The sequence below is a fragment of the Protopterus annectens genome, chromosome 16.part0 (assembly GCF_019279795.1).
Source record: "Protopterus annectens isolate FY-2018-M chromosome 16.part0, PAN1.0, whole genome shotgun sequence".
NCBI lineage: Eukaryota > Metazoa > Chordata > Ceratodontiformes > Protopteridae > Protopterus > Protopterus annectens.
In genome coordinates, this window is record NC_056750.1 from 659,400,451 (window position 1) to 659,417,711 (window position 17,261).

At 37.5% G+C, this 17,261-nt stretch overlaps 1 protein-coding gene across 2 annotated transcripts in view; it reads left to right on the forward strand.

Annotated features, from left to right (window-relative positions):
* Positions 1-17,261, forward strand: part of STXBP1 (syntaxin binding protein 1) — an 890,876-nt gene that overhangs the window by 18,738 nt on the left and 854,877 nt on the right. The window lies entirely within an intron of this gene.

The following is a 17,261-nucleotide window of genomic DNA, read 5'->3' on the forward strand; positions in this document are numbered from 1 at the left end:
CTAGCAAGTATAAGTAATGCTTAATATGCTTTACATACATTTCTCTATGTACTCACACTTTTAAATAGGGGAATGATATTCTCTGCAATATCTTATGCATCATTCAGGTTAATGTTTATTGCAAGAACATTTAGTTACCGTATATCTGAGAAATGAGTATTTGGATTCCAAATAACAGAGTTGTTTCAGAGATTCTTAACTGTATTGGGGGTATTATTAAGTTTTACTTCATTTGGTAAGTGATTCCAGAGGCAGGCTCTATTGTGAAAAGGATTTTCTCCAATTGCTTACTTATATCTTAATCTGGTGAATATGAAGATATAATCTTGGCTGTTTCTAAGTGAGAATTTGTGATCTTTTATAGACAGTTTTCTTTTTAGGGGTGGACAGTATCCCATTTGATGAATATTAAATACTAATGTCCCTAATGGAAGGGTAGCCCTTTATGGAATAGGGAGACTGTGAAACTTGTATAATAAGTTAGAAAGGTTTCTGACTTGCCAAGAGAGTCAACCTACATATTTTTAATTCTGTTGCCTACCGTTTTTAATGGTTGTATAAGGAGTGCATAATTCATAGAAGAAGGGCATTTTCTAACTTTGGCATTAGAACATTTTTGGTTATGGCTTTGTAAGAAGTTGCAGGGAGGAGGTGGGAGATGTGATAACAGAATTTAAATTGGTGAAAAACTTCAGAGGTTATGTTGTCACTAAGGGTGTAGTAGTTGAGGAGAGGATCTACTGTAAGTCCGAGGATTTTTTGCTCCTTTACATTTGGAATGATATTTCCATTTAAATCCTGAGTAAACATGTCAGATATAGTAGAAAACTTTTTGAAGGTTGAGAATAGAGGTTATTCAGAGTCTGTTTGCCTGCAATCATTTGCAGAGATTAGTGAATTTTGTTTAGAGATTCCTTTGGAGGGCTTGGTGAGTTTTGCATTGTTCTAGCACTAGAATATAATCTGTGTATATTTTGATATTATGATGAAAGAGGTCCTAAGTAATGTCATTTATGAACAGTGAGAAGAGTAAGATACCTGCATTAAATGTGTAAAGAGAAGGTCTTGTTATAGAAAATTTGGAAGCTTCTGTTTTCAAGATAATTTTTGCAGTGTCTCAAAAATATTATATTTTTAAGTTTATGCAGGGGAAGAGTATGGTTTTCTATCTCAAGTGGCCTGTTGTTTATATATATATATATATATATATATATATATATATATATATATATTTGGGATCCGGACAGATGCTCGACTAGCATATGTCCGAATCACAAAACGTCGAACACACATACACGAAAGCACTTAACAAAGCCCCCCTCCAGAAACGTAGATTTTTTTTTTGAACTACACCTACACAGAAGCACTTTTGTTTATGTGTGTTCGATATTTTGTGATTCGGACATATGCTAGCCAAGCATGTGTCATAGACCCATATATATATATATATATATATATATATATATAAACATATACATACACACACACACACATATATCTATACATGTGTATATGTGTATATATGTGTGTATATATATATATATATATATATATCTATACAGAGAGAGAGAGAGAGAGATAAAGGCTGAAGAGAAATAAGCCTATCATTTATGTTACCTTTTAGATTGTCTGTGTCTACCAGTAAGGCTTTCATGGTGAAAAAGGAGTTTCAGAAGCCATGTTGTAAATCACAATGTAGGCTATAGCAGTTAATAAGATTAAAAAGTTGTTTATGTAACTGGCATAACCCCTCCTTTTCCAGTTTTGTACTTGGTGTTGGCTATTAGTTCAGCAGTGACCATCACCTAGAGCCAATATTCATACTGCCAGGTGGGTTTATAATCTTTAAGATGTGCAGGTGCTTGGAATTTTGTTAAGTGTATGATGGTAGCATTCTTAAATGCCTCTAAGACTATGCTAGTAGTATGGGAAAGATTAAAGCTATGAGTAAACATGGTTTTGCAATTGATTTGACTCGCATTCTGTGGAAGGTAGGGCAGAGGTTAGCAAATTTGTAGTTAGTCATGCATAGTTTTCATAGAAGGGATTTGGTTTCCTTGCTAGATATGCTACTGAAATGCAAGATGGCAGCATACTTTACCAAAGGATAAAGTTTTTTGTGTGTGTGTGTGTGTGTGTGTGTGTGTGTGTGTGTGTGTGTGTGTGCGTGTGTGTGTATGTGTGTGTGTTTGGGAGCTTTCTGAAGAAGACACTAAAGTGGGCCAGATAAAGGGAAGTGGGTATGTGGCAAACTAAGAGTGAGGCCATTAGGAGATGACAGTGTGCAGCGGTTAGTGTTACCACCTCACAGCAAGAGGTTCTCCAGCTCAATCCTCAGCTGGGGTGCAGAGTCTGCATGTCCTCCCTGTGGTTGCGTGGGTTTCCTCCGGGTGCTCCGATTTCCTCCCACATCCCAAAGACATGCTGTAGGTGGAGTAAATACTCTAACTTGGCCCTAGGCCTGAGTGCATGCATGTGTGCCTTCTGTGGAAAGTTGGGCACTGGGCTGGCAACTCGACATCGCAAAACTCCAATGCCAGTCATGAGCGGACAAGTGAGCCTCTGTGGTGACCCCAAAGCCGAAAGAAGAACTATTATGCAAAGAGAAAAAGAGTGGGAGGCAGCAGACATGAAGAAGAAGCGGGTCTTCAGCAGTTTAATCTAATGCTGAGGGTTAGAGACAAAGGAAATAAATGTGCATAGTGTGAAAAAAGCTAGTCTTATCCCAGTAGGGAAACCATAACCTAACTGATTTTCCACAGTACAGCTCTCAGAACATTTTTAAAGAAGGCTGGCATCTGGGAGGAGTGTCCTTTACTTTTTATTATAAGATAGAGGGAAAGGTATGAGTGCTGTATGCTCTATTCCAGTTGCAAATTTTAGCGAACTTGCTTGTGGTCTTCCTTACTCACACAATTAAAATAGTAGATGGGTTTTGCTTAATGAGGGACATTTTAAAACAACGATTAGTAAACTCTAGTTTCCCTAGTTTATATTCATAGTTTAATGAATAATAGTAACTCAGTTTTCATACAAATTCACTAGAAATTATTTGCAGGATGAAGGACAAACAAACATAGGTAATTAGACACAATCTTAATTCTGTATCCTGTATGAAGAAAATTTGGTTAGGCAGAAGACAACAGACATGTATTGTTTCTTCTTTATAAGAGCAGTTTAAAATTTGTAAAAGCCATGCTTATTTTTGTAACAAGAGTGACCATGGAGAAATCAAATCAAATGTGGCCATGAGTGTTCAAAGAGAAAAATAAAAGTTATTCTCCAAGGGGACTTCTAATCCCAGAAGCTATGCCTTTAAGATTGTGGTGCCTTGAAGCAGGAAAATAAGGTGCCAAAATACTAACCCAGGTGTACTGGGCACACTTATTTTGTAAGGAAAATGGCCAAGGAGAAATCAAATTTAACCACAAGTGGTCAAGGATGAAGAAAAAGTTATTATTCTGGGGGACTTGCATAATGCTTTGGTAAAGCAATACAGCTGGTTGAATACATTTTCATTAAAATGCACATAAAATTTAATTTACATATGTTTGATTAATTTCCTGTCTTCAACATAAAACAGCTATTTTATATACAGAATACCCTGTCTTCATTAGAAGTGGTCCATCACTTTCAGCATGTATTTTCAGGAAAAAGATGTTTAGTAAGGCTTTCACATTTGTACCGTTTACTCTTCCGCTAGCTATGAAAATACAATACGAAGCTTCAGAATGTAAAACAAGGACACAGCTAGGAATACGCGGTGTACTCAAATAAGTACAATTTTAGTTTCATCTTAGAAACTTTATGTCTCAAAGAGCACAGAATGTTTGGAACTGTGCAAACTAATTTCTACTGTATAACTTGCGTACATGATATGAACGGCCCTCTAAAAATGACCTTTTTATTATTTGTAAGTGCCAACAAAAACAGGTAAGCAAGTTCCACAACAAAATGATAAATCCAAAAAGCAGAAAAAAACAAACGGACAGCTAGAAGTCCACTTATTTATTGATGTAGTAAATCCACATTAAGCGCTTTTGTCTTGTTAAAAAGACTTCATCAGAATGTGCAAGCATAGCAATTGATACAGTATAAATAGGCTAACCTAACCACCTGACTAATTAATTAACTAATTACACATTTAAAACTAGAACTAGTTTTCTGCCATGATAAATATAAACACCTTTATGAAACTTCCCTCAACAACAATGTACAAATAAATCTGATAAAAAGTTAGTGTATGCTTTAATTTAAAAAAACTACAGATAAATTAAAGACAAACCACTATAAACCAAACCACATGCAAAATACTACCTCAATGAAAAGGAGCTTCTGTCATATACTAAACCAGTGCTCCTGCCAAGTGTTAAAGGGCCCACATTGCTTTAAGCCTCAAAACACTTCTTATGGACACCACACCATTTAGACCTGGAACAACAGTACCGTGACACCTGAGCTGCCATTTTAATTCCTTCAACTCTAAAAATTCATCTACTGGTCCTCCTCTCGGACCCAGGTCAACATGATCGATAACTGTAAATTTAAAAGAATGGGTAGGATTACTGTTAACGTGCTTAAATAAAGCATTATTGTTATCCCTTTTGCTAATGCAATATTGGTGTTGGTAAGTATGGCCCCTAAAGGCTCTTTTCATCTTGCCTATATAAAATCCTTCACATCCCTGGCACTTAGCCACATAAACAACTCCCTTACTGCCACAATAGTATTTATTTGGCAGTTCAGTCTTCTCATAACCTTGTAATACCAGGCTAGTACCTTCAAAAATATATTTTCATAGAGTCATAGAATCATAGATTATTGCTAGGCTAACTGCCCTTATGGACCATTTTGCGCCTAGCCAATTACCCCCTGTGAGAATCAAACCCTGCACCTTGTGTTTTTAAGGTAAGCACCTTAACCATTACGCCACCCTCCCACTCATTGCCTGCAATGACCACATTTGACCATCCCCAATTATCAACCCTTGTGGGGGGCCTCTCCAATAATGTTTTGAGACTAATGTCCCTTTTGTACACAATAGTTGGTTTTCTTCCAGTTTATTTAAGTTGACATCATCAGTGGCAAATATGTTCCAATTTTTAACAATAATGGACCTAATTTGGTATACCCCTGTCCCTCTTTTTGTTTACTTCTTTAAAAATACCATCAAGGAACAATAAAGGGTACCCTGTCTTGACCAATATTTCCTAAAGTTTCCAACATACCGCATACATACATAGCTTTGTCACTCACCATCCAGGCTAACCTAACAACGTGTCCTTTCACCAGAGATTTCTTTGGTGAAGGGGGTGCCAGCTGTTGAAATGCAGTAATGTATTGGAGTATGTTGGCTTTCTAAACAAAGTAGAAATAAACTCCTTGGTTGCCCTGTTCTTATTAAGGCTAACATCTATATAAATAATTTGTTCATTCTGAAAATTCATGATAAATTCCAAGAAGCTAATTCCTCTAACGTTTCTCTGGTGTCATGCCAGAAAATAATAATGTCATCCAAAAACCGGTCATATAGAGACCAGCACTGGCAAAAGTTAGAAGTGAAAACCTTGGTCTTTTCCCAATATGCCAGTACAAAATTGGCAAAAATGGGGGCACAAGCTGCTCCCATTGCTACCCCACTTTTCTGCTTGAACAACTGGTTTTCAAAAATGATGAAATTGTTCTCTAAAACCCCCTCCATAAGGGTTCTAATTGTTAATATTCTCATGTGTCTTGTGTCAGAGTAGTCATAAAAAACTATAAAATCATTCCACACCAATATCGTGGGGAATAACAGAAAATAAATACTTGATGTCAATAGTTACCAACAACAGATCATCATGGTACAACGCCTGTGTGACTCTTCCCAAAAAGTCCCATGAGTTTTTTAACATAAAAGGAAACCTCCACTACCCCTTTTAGTTTTGGATGCCTTTGCATCCACAATTGGACATAGGGGTGGATCAGTCAATCTCTTGTGTATTTTGGGAATACCAAATATGGTGGGGATCTTAGGGTATGTGACACTGAAAATCTTGTGCTCATCCTCATCAATTTGTTTATTGATTAGCAAATCATACAACACAATGTCTAAGTGCCTGTGTGCTAAATTCATTTCATTTAAGGATACCTCTTCATAGGTATCAGAATACAACAATGTTAACATTTTGTTTACATAATCGTTGGTGTTCATCACAACAAGACCCCCCACCCTTATCTGGTTTCATTACCCTGATGTCTTTATTAGTGGTAACAGACTTAAGTATATCCCTGTCTTCCTTATTAAGGTTGGAGCCTTCCCTTATAGGGGAAGAAAGCAGTTTTCTAATATCATATTCACACAGTTTTTCAAACATCTGTACAGCCGGTTGTAAAGGAGGGTTGAAAGTAATTAATCGTTTGCAATTATTATCAGGTCATAAACTCAAGCCATTGTTGGGAAAAAAAATTAGAATTGACCTTTCTCACAAATAATTTCAAGTTTATCAAGGTTTCATCTGCGTTGGACCTTCTGGCTGGAACATAGGTAATTCCCTTTTTAAATAAATTTGCCCAGGCCTTGGGAACATCAGGCTCACTAAAAGTATACATTTTAAAGTCCCCACTCATGTTTGAAATGATGCTGCAACCTATATGGGCATATGTTGCCAACCTCTCCCCTGCCCCTGGTTTGTTCCTCTGGGCAGAAGTATCCTGTTGCCCCTCCCTCTGCGTCCTCAGTCATTCAGATCTCCTCAGAGGGGGGTAATCTAAAGGGATGTCATGGTTGGAATTCCCTCCATCTTGGTCCAACTGGTTGGAATCAACTAAGCCAGTACCCCCACCCTCACCACTGATATCTCCCCCATTGCTGGAATTGCTTTCCCATTTTTCCCCCATTGTTTATAAGTGGCAACAACTTAAAATTATGCATCTCTTTCAGAAGTGTGCAGGGCAACATTTTAAGGGTTGAGTAAATTTTGTTTAGTTAAAATGTAGGTGGTGTGGACAACAGCTTCTAGTCGGAGTGTAAAGTATGCATTTCTGGCTATGCCCCTGGGCAAAAATGAAGGTGTTCCTGGGTGACATAACATTAAGAGCAGATATAAATGTGTCTGGTAATCCAGGTGCCGAAGCCACATTTAAACTGCATCCACAATTTAGAGTTGTAGTGGATTAAGGGACTGCTTTACAGGTGTGCAGAATTCCCAAAGCCAGATGTAGACAGGCATTTATACCAACATTGGGAAACCAACATTTCATTCTCATTGGGGATCTGCTTTGATCTAGAGTTACTTTATTTACTTACCTACTTAGTGCATTTTAGTCTTATAGGCAGAAGAGACCAAACTAATGCTCCTTTGGGCCACAAGGCAAACAGAGGCACAGACATCCAGTTAAGGCAATCAAAATAATGTACATATAGGTTCACAGGTCCATATTAGCCTGGTAATCTGGTGGATGATCTTTTGCCTAGCTCACGATCTCACCCATTTACCAAAACATGAATTAATACCAGACGCCCCACCTAATTGAGGCCTCTTTCCTTAAGGGCTAGAAGGGCACATTGGGGGTATACTTATGTATCTCTTAGGAATCTCTGTGTACACTTGTTTGTGGGGGTGTAGGTTCCAGCTGAAGTACCCAAGAGGATAGTGTTAGGTTCTTTGGTGAGCGGCTGTCAGTTTTTTTAAGATATGAAGTATGATCTGCTATTGTCATAGAGGAAACATGGTAGCTTGCTTTTATGTGGTTCTGAGATTTGTTCTTCATAAGAGGAATGTGAAGGAGTTCTAGGGCATTCTCATACATTATGAGTCTCGAGGTGAAATGGTCTCTCAGAAAAACAGATATGCCCCAACCAGCTACAATGTCCAATTTGGTATTGGGTCTGAAGGAAAGGTAGGCATTAAAACCCTGCTCCATGCGGATGCTTCCACTATTATTAAACCATGTTTCATTAATCAGTATTTTCATGGGTTAGGAATACCTGTAAGGAATGCCACTTTTTGTGTAGACGTCCAACCTTGAGCAGTGCTTTTGTATGATTTTAACTGTGGTTAGCTCAGTGGGTAATTTGAAAAGACTGACCTTGCTTAAAAAAAGATACAATGGGGAAAGAAAAAGTCTTAGCCAATAAAAGGACGCCATGAAGAGAGGTATGCATAGCATCCTTGGCAAAGCAGCAGGGGTTTGCAACCATCTCATCTCAGGCTGGTACATAATGGATCGCCTATAGAATGACACCAGTAGTTAAGCCAATAAACAAGTATGCAAAACAAATATGAAAACAATTGCACAAAGTTCTGGCAAGGAATTAACTTGCTCCTCCACCCAGGTAAAGGTACAACCCCAGAACCAACAACCAATAACCAAAATGTGAGTATTGCCTCACAGATCAACACCTACTTTATAAACACCATCCTCTCCTTAGTTACAGGGAACAATTCCACCCCACTGTCCCTTCCACCTAATGTGGAAACTAACAACAACTCTTTTGACCTCAAACCTGTCCCAACTAACACCATAAGAATAATGCTGAACAAACTGAAACCTTCTTCCTTAGCAGCTGACCAACACCCCAATGAGTACCTCAAACTTTCAGCTGATGCCATTGGTAAATAAATCTATAGCAGAACAATATGTCCCAAAATTATGGAAAATTTACTATATCACCCCTGTACATAAAGGAAGAACATAAACATTATTAAACAGTTATAGACCCATAGACATCCTTTCCCCTGTGTCAAAATTCTGAAAATATTTATCCACACTCAATTGCTACAATACCTGTTATCTCACAACCTTATCTCTCCCTCCCAACAAGGTTTCAGACTGAAACACATCACCACCACAGCCCTAATTAATTTATCTAACACCATCAACCAACTGATAAATTCAAACCAGCAAGTAGCATCTTTCTTACTAGACATGTTAAAATCGTTCGACACTGTCTCCCACCAGAAGCTCCTTAGTACTCTTGCCTCAATAAACCTATCAAAGACTTCCCTCTTCTGGTTCCTAAGCTATATTTCTGACAGACAACAAGCAGTACGATGGAAATCTGAACTCTCACCACTTCTGCCTATCTCAGTTGGAATCCCTCAAGGGTCTATACTAGGACCCCTTCTTTTCAACATCTTCTCCAATGATCTAGCCTCATCCACAACGCATGCTAAAGTAGTTCAGTGTACGGACGATTCAACTTTAATCTGCTCAGCAAATACCTTACCAGACCTCCAAATAGTAGCCCAACAAGCTTTTAATGATACAGAAGCATATCTAAGTAAATCACAACTAATCCTCAACCCCAAAAAGACGCAGTTAATGCTATTTACCAGTAGCAAACAATCACCGACCACACCTCCTTTTACCATTCTCTCAGCAAACAACACAGTCATCCAACCAGCTGAGCATACAAAACTCCTTGGTGTGACAGTCGACAACAAACTTAGATTTGACCAACACATAGCCAGCACACTTAAGAAAGTTCACATCAAACTTGGCTTACTGTACAGAAGCAAGCCATTCCTCAGTGACAGTACCAGGCTAGCCATACCCAGAACCGTTCTCCTCTCTACGGTCCTATATGCTTTCCCCCACTTTACCAACTTAAAAAATCAGACTTAACCAAATTGGAAACTTGCTACAACAAAATATCCCGCTTCACAGCCAACCTTCCCCACCAAATCCACCATTGAATTGCTCTACATAAATTAAATTGGCTCAAACTACCTAACCTTCTTCATCTCTACCAACTTAAATTCACACACAATATCATCTTCCATCCTGACAGGTGCCCATCTCTCAAGAAACTTGCTGTTCCCTACTCATGCTTACAAAGTCTTAAGATCTGCAGACAGAAACTTTCTCATAGTAAACAAAGCTAAAAACACTCACGTTAAAGCCCAATTCTCAAATCATATAGCAAAGTTATGGGACTCTCTACCCCACACCCGCCAAACTACACCTGACTCTACCAGTTTCAAACAACTACTATTTGAACATCTATCCAAGAACTGGCACTGCTCGTGCGCCATACCTGACTGACAAGATATCTATAACTCTCTCAACGCACTGTCCACTCCTTACCTCATTTTCTCCCTCTCCTCAGTGTTTATTACTACTCAAAAAAAAAAAAATAAAAATATATATATATATATATATATATATATATATATATATATATATATATATGATTAGTATCAAAATGTCGATCACCCATCGTCGAATGGTCATACTGGCGTCTCCTTTATGTGAAAGCCATAATGCCTTATTTCTCAGAATGGTGAAAAAACACCGAACTTCGACATTTCCGACTGCACCACACCAGAAAACAAATGCTACCATGGGTCAAAAAGGGGGGTGAGATTTTGCGTTTTGGAATATCGGTATTTGACATGTTCGAAATTTCAAAAGTTGAACATATGGTCTCGGCCATAAGGGTTTCAGCTTTTTGAAATTTCGATCATGTGTAGTAGACTCTCTCTATATATATATATATATATATATATATATATATATGTATTTATATATATATATATATATGTATTTATATATATATATATATATATATATATATATACACACATATGAAGGAAGTCTCATTTGTTCATAACTACTGTTTAATATGTACACAGTACTAATTTTATTTTTGTCACAGTGATCCTCACTGAAATGCTTCTGTGTTTTTCTTTTTGAACCTGTATCTACTAGAAAACTGTATTGAATACTACTTTGTATAGACTAACTAGATGATGTGTATTCTCCATCTTACTGTATGTATACTATTGTAGTATCTAATTATTGTATTTTTCTTAAATTTCTGTTGAGCTTTTCTATGCGAGTCTCCGCTGAAAATGGGCTTCTGGCCCAGTCGGACTTTTCTGGTAAACAGATGTAAGTCTTTCGGCTTTTCCCGGTTACGGGTTGCCACAGCGGAACTCCTGTCCGCTAATGATTGGCAGTGAATTTTTGCAGTTCTGAGTTGCCAGCCCGACACCCAACCTTCAAGGAAGGCACGCGCATTCACGCACGCATCTACCTGCATATCTTTAACGTCACTCGACCACGGGGAGGGCATGCAGACTCCACACAGAAGGCGCTCCAGCCGAGAATCGAACATGAGAACCTCTTGCTGTGAGGTGACAACTTTAACCACTGCACCACCGCGGCCCTGCTAAACAAATGTAAGTAAATAAATAAAAATAAATACATAAATTAAAGTGAATTATCTTTTGTTTGTAATGCAGCATCATTCTTCTAGACAGTAGGATACTGCTCAATACTAGTTTCATTGCCTTTCAAGATGCATATTCAGAGAGTTCCATCATATCCTTGTTTGTTTTATCCAGGGAGGTGCATTCACTTCCATATATGCAATGATCAGATTATATGTGTACAGAGCATGAATGGAGATGAGGGTTTTAGTGATATCACATATCCTGGCACCTATGAGGCAACTGGTCCACTGTCTTTGCTCAGCCTGGTAGGTGGGATGTGGTCTTACAGCCTTAAGGACTTGTGTGAATTATTTATGTCACCTATGTTAGTTTCTATATTTCCTGTAATGTCTGAGCATGCTACATGTTGGATACAAGATGCCAGTTTGCATGCATGAGGTATATTATGGAGTTTAGGCTGATGCCTGGCTTTCAGACTCCTGGGAAAATAATGGCATCAGCATAAGATGACTTAGATATATTAGTCTGTAGATGTTGCATAAATGTGGGTAGGACTAAGACAGTGTTGGGCTTGCTGCATGTAGCTGGCTGAGAGAGGGATGTCTCTAGTTGAGTTATGTTTTTAACTTCTCTTAAATAGAGTCCTTTCAATTTAGTAGGAGTTTATCAGTGATATGAAGCAGTTCACACACTGCCTCGTGATTCAAAGTGCTTTAAGTCCAGAAACAGAGGAGTTTTTATGTGTTGGTTAAGTGAGGATTTAAAGAGGCTCTGGGGAAATATTTCAGCAGTGGAAATTTGTAGGACTGGTTATATGTTCAGCAGAATCCCACACTTCTCAGTGCAGCTTGGTACTCAATGAAATCAGCACAGGTAAGAAGACGCTTGTGCAAATCATGACAAGCAGCTTTGATTAAATGAAAATGGTAAGTAACTCACCAATGTAGTACAAGAACACAGCATATTAATTCCACATACTGATCACTATAGAAATACTACTACCTTGCTGCTGCTGCAGTCAGCTCAGCACTGTGCAGTAAATCCACCTGGAAAAAACAAAAGACAATGAGAACTCAATGTAATCTGAAGTCATTGATTAGTCTAACTCTCACTTAGATGACTACCCGTGGCCAAACAATCACTCAATGCAGTGATTTAAATAGAATAAAACCACATTAAACACCACAGGACAGCTCACAGTGGCTGAAGTGCACCTCGCAAAATTAGCCTAGGCAGTATTAGCTGAAAGCAGCTAAGCTGGCATAAAAATAGTAGTAAATGCCTACAACAGTATAAAATAGTAGCAGGCAATGTAAATATAGTACTGTTACATAAACAAAGTACAGCTCATATGCAGATCACACAATGCGCAAGGCATGGGATAGATTACTTAATGGACTTTTTATTCAGTGCACAGTAGTGCAAGGAGAGCATTGTTAAAATTCCTAATGCCAAAGGTACAGCTAGCTATTCTCACACTTGCTGCCACCCCCCCTCCAATTTGTTTTTTATTTGGACTTCAAAAGCAAAAGAAAGACTAAAAAACAAAAAAACGAAAGAAAAACCTTCTTTTTTAGTTACAGAAAGCAGCTGCTACAGTTTATGCCACACATGGAGTAATAATGTGCTTCAGGTCTGACTGCAAATGCAATACTGGCATTCATTTCTGAATGCCAGCAATGGAATGAGGACTGATCATCATCTGACAATTGTGCCCCATAACACTTTTACATCTGGGGTAGCTACCCCCTTTGCCCAGCTGTAGTTAAGCCATTGCTTAATGCTAAAAGGTCAAATGCAGAATGATAAAAGTAAAAAAAAAATGTCTGAAACCTGACAGAAAATATGGCAGAAGTATAAACTACTGTATATGTCAGTTTATAAAATGCATTGAAACTGCTCCTTTCTGAAATATTAGCAGTCATAACTCTGAGTGAAGACATGTTAAAAAAAACTTTGAAAAGGATTGAGAAGAGCAAATATCAAACATCACACTTCTCCTTTAAACGTATTTTTTAAAGGGAGCAGGCCCTGCGCCCGATCCCCTGATGTGGGAGCCCCTACACCCCATATGCACACACATCTATATAGATAGATGTATACTATGTTCAAGGTTGCCATACCATGGAGAAATGGGAATATTCACAGAAATGGCCATCTCAGACTTAGTAGATGTCATTCCATTTTTGTGGCCATTCAGTCACAGAATTAAAGGACATGCTAAAGCAGGTTATGAAATTTAAAATGGTTTCTCACTGAAACAATATATGTCAGCAACCTCAATCTGTTACCTTGCAACACTATAAAATTTAACATGAGATTGCAATCTCCACCATCTCCCCCACCCTTGGTCATGTAAATTGGACATGGTTTAAGTTTATAATTCCCTGACCTGCAAGTCATTGATCACTGTTTTCAGCTGTGAATAATTGCCAGTGTAGTTTGCATTAGTGTACCTGCTGTAACTCAGTTTTAGGCTCTTCAATCTTCTCTGAGGCTGTGTGATCCTGGCTCATAAGCTCATAGTTAGATACTGGATATGCAGTCTGGTAGATCATTAATGGGCCTGGCCCAAAGTCCCAATTTCCCCAAAGCTCTGTCTTAAGTGACTTGTTCAAAGTTACACAGTAGGCAAATGTAGCCTGAGGGTAGCAAACCCTCCTGCACCACAGCAATTTGCTTGTTAACAACTTACGTTCTTAATCCTCTTCACCAACTAACAAACTACTAATTGGATTAGTATGCATAAATAACAAGGGTGTAGCAGGCAAATCCCCCACATGGCAGCTGAAGGGTGTTTTGCCTCCTTGAAAAATTATTTTTGTCCCTCCCATCTTGTTGCAAGCTTCTTCAGATGGTTTGTTTTTTTCCTTCTAAAGCTACAAACAGAGTGGACTTACCCATATGTAGTGCAACCATTTCCAAAAGTACAGAGGACTGTAATGAGATACAGTCCAAACATGGCTACACATACAGAAGACTGCATGTACCATACAAAACACTCTCATTAAGCAAGGGCATTAAAAAAAAGTTAATGCAGACAATCAAAAAATCTCTCAAATGAAGGTGTGACACCCCTGCACTGGCCCAGTAATCAATGAGTCTCAGTCCTCACCACTAATACCAGTGAGGGATGTGCACATTGTGGGGATGACAAGTACACACTCAATGAAGTACAATTTCCATTAAGAGCACACAGAGATCACAGTAAGTCTGGGTCTGGTTTGTCTCTCTCTTTCCATATTCCCAACAAGACTCCCCACTGGCACAGCTATAGGGTTAAGATCTCAGCCGCGTGGTCAAGCCAGAACCTCCAGCACCCTCTCTGTCCAACCAGTACTTTGTGTCACTACCTAAGTAGCTGACACACACACACTTTAAGATTTGATTTATATGTAAATACACAGACACTCCTGGGGAAGGCTGGCACAGGTTCACTAGCTATTCTCCCTTCTGCCCAGATTATAAGGTAGTACCAGCTGCCACTAACCACCCTTACTTATCTGTTACTATAAGGCCCTTACCAAAGGGTGACCAATTCTACTGTGTAATGTACTATTATCCAAATGGTAAGTGTGTCCAAGGCTAAGGCTGTTTAGGAGTAGCCTATACAGTGTCACCAAATACAAGCTTAAATATCTCTAAACAAAACCAGCCACAATTAAAAGGTTTAAATATATTTAATAATAAATAATAAATAATAACAGAACAAGACAATACTCAGTAACCCAATACAGTGACAACAGATCTCAGAATCACAGGAAATATTTCAAAACAACATTGCAGGACAGTCTCACATAAATACAGAAAACATCTAGACTGATCTTACTATTTTCTTATCTATCTCTTAGAGAGATACTATGATCTAAGTCTTACTTACAGAACAAGGCAAATACAGATGAAAAGTGCTGAAGATGGATGTGTTCAGATCCAAGACAAGATACAAAATGCACTGACTTTCTCTCTGAGATAGTTCTTAAGTTACTAACAAACATTTCTGCTGGGTCATGTAAGATTACATCATTCTTGTCAACTCTGCTTTTAGTTTCCAAGCCAACAGGAACTTAAAATATAATACCTAAGTGTCAAGAATACTTATCTCTTAGAAGCTGACACTTATCTCTTAGAAACTTGCCTGGAACTGGAAATCGTAAAACTTTTACCTTGGAAACCTGTAATTATTTCTGTTTCCAAACAATAGAAAGAATTTCTAGCTGCAGTCATTCTGTCTCTTAGCTGAGATAAACTAACTTTATAGCCTAAAAATCTTTACTTGTCAACTTATTTTCTTAGAGTTTTGCAAGTTAACTATGTATATTCCAGCTACTGCTAAGAAAACACACATTTATATAGGCATATAGTTTATACTCATTTTCTGATCTTTTCCAGCAGGGTGCACTGTGGTTACATTCTTGAAGCTCAGTACAGAACATATAGTTTTCTTACATTTCTAAGGCAAGCATAGAAGTCATCTTACTATTCACAAATGACATAGAATTATTTACAAAATTCTAGCTGGCTGGGCCAGCAGCCTTCACAGAAAGTGTTATCAGGAATGCGTGGACAAAGAAAATAAAGTAATTAAAAGAAACTGCAGCCACCATGAAGCCAGAAGAAGGTGAGCTAATGCATATAATTGAACATTGACACAACAAAGAAGTAACAGAAGCTAACAAGTACTGTATTCTAGATTATGTTAACAAGGTAGCAAGACTAGGAGTCAGTATCCAGTAATCATAGAAAATGTACTGCTTGTAAGTTCTGAAATTGCCCAAGCACTGTCAGATGAACAGTAAGACAAATAACAGAGAAAAAAGAAAATGACCCCAAATAATGCTGCTCCAGGAATTACTTCAGATCTTTCAGCAAAATCATCCAGAAGCTCACAAAAAATGACTCATTTCTAACAGTAGCTATTACTTTTAATTATACCATGCACAATCCTTTGTGATGTTTCTTCAATGTATTTACATTATTATTCCAGGTTAAGGTTATTTTGTTATCAAATACATAAAAAAATACTTACTTCCCTTTATACAGGTAACACATTAGTAAACTGAGGTCCTGCTGTCTATATATTTATGTTTCTATAAATGATTTTCACTCAATTCTTCTATTAATATATATGAACAAATGCCTTCTGGTTATTGGATGTTATTTTGTTTGTTTAGGTTCTCTAATTTGCATGTCCTACAACTGATGAGATTTTAACTTTTTTGTGAAATGAGTGCCAGATATCCAAAAATAGTGTTTAAGATATAGCCATTTTCAATCCCCTAAATGTTTTCTTTTAGAAACTCTATGCTTGAGTTAGTTACATCAAATTATAATTACTTAGGAATATATAGAATGAAAAACAATCATTTTTACTATTTATTATATGTACTGTAGAAATACTCTACCAAAAGTTAAATGCTAGCCTTCTTGTTTGAATGGTACTAGTGGTTCGTAATGTGTTATTAATTTGTAATGTCTTCACATAATGTGAGATTGTTATTTGAATACGAATTCTTTTTAGGACAATATTGTTTTCTAGGCTTTTTTAGCATTTTGATTGAAAACCTTATCATTAAGAGTAAAATAATGAATTTATTGTTAAGTTAAACGTAAGTGCTGGGAATTGACTGCTAGTCATGTTTATTTGTTTAATTTTCCTTGGATGCTTTTGAAAGTTTTCTATCTCCTGCTTCAGCATATAAGCACTAAAGCAAGTAGCAAGCTTACACAAACATGAAGAAAGTGAGTAAGGTATTGTCCAGACAGTAATATGACTGCGCCTCTTTAAATAACAGTCTACACATACTTTAATGATACACAAAAAGGTAAACACAATAAATACCTGTAATCTGTGCAACAATGAGGAATATATTGGATCTATGCAGTATAAATTATGAATGGTCTTGTTGTTACTGAACATTATTTTAGACATGAACATCTTATTGTGAAGGGATAAGAATATGTCCTAAATAGGACATTTTAAAGGAAATGTATTTATTGTGTACACTGGGCAATATAAAAAACAAATTTATTTATTCTTTTGTACAATGTCTATAGTCTAAGATCTCAAATAGCATTACCATTTAAAGTAATACTGCTTTA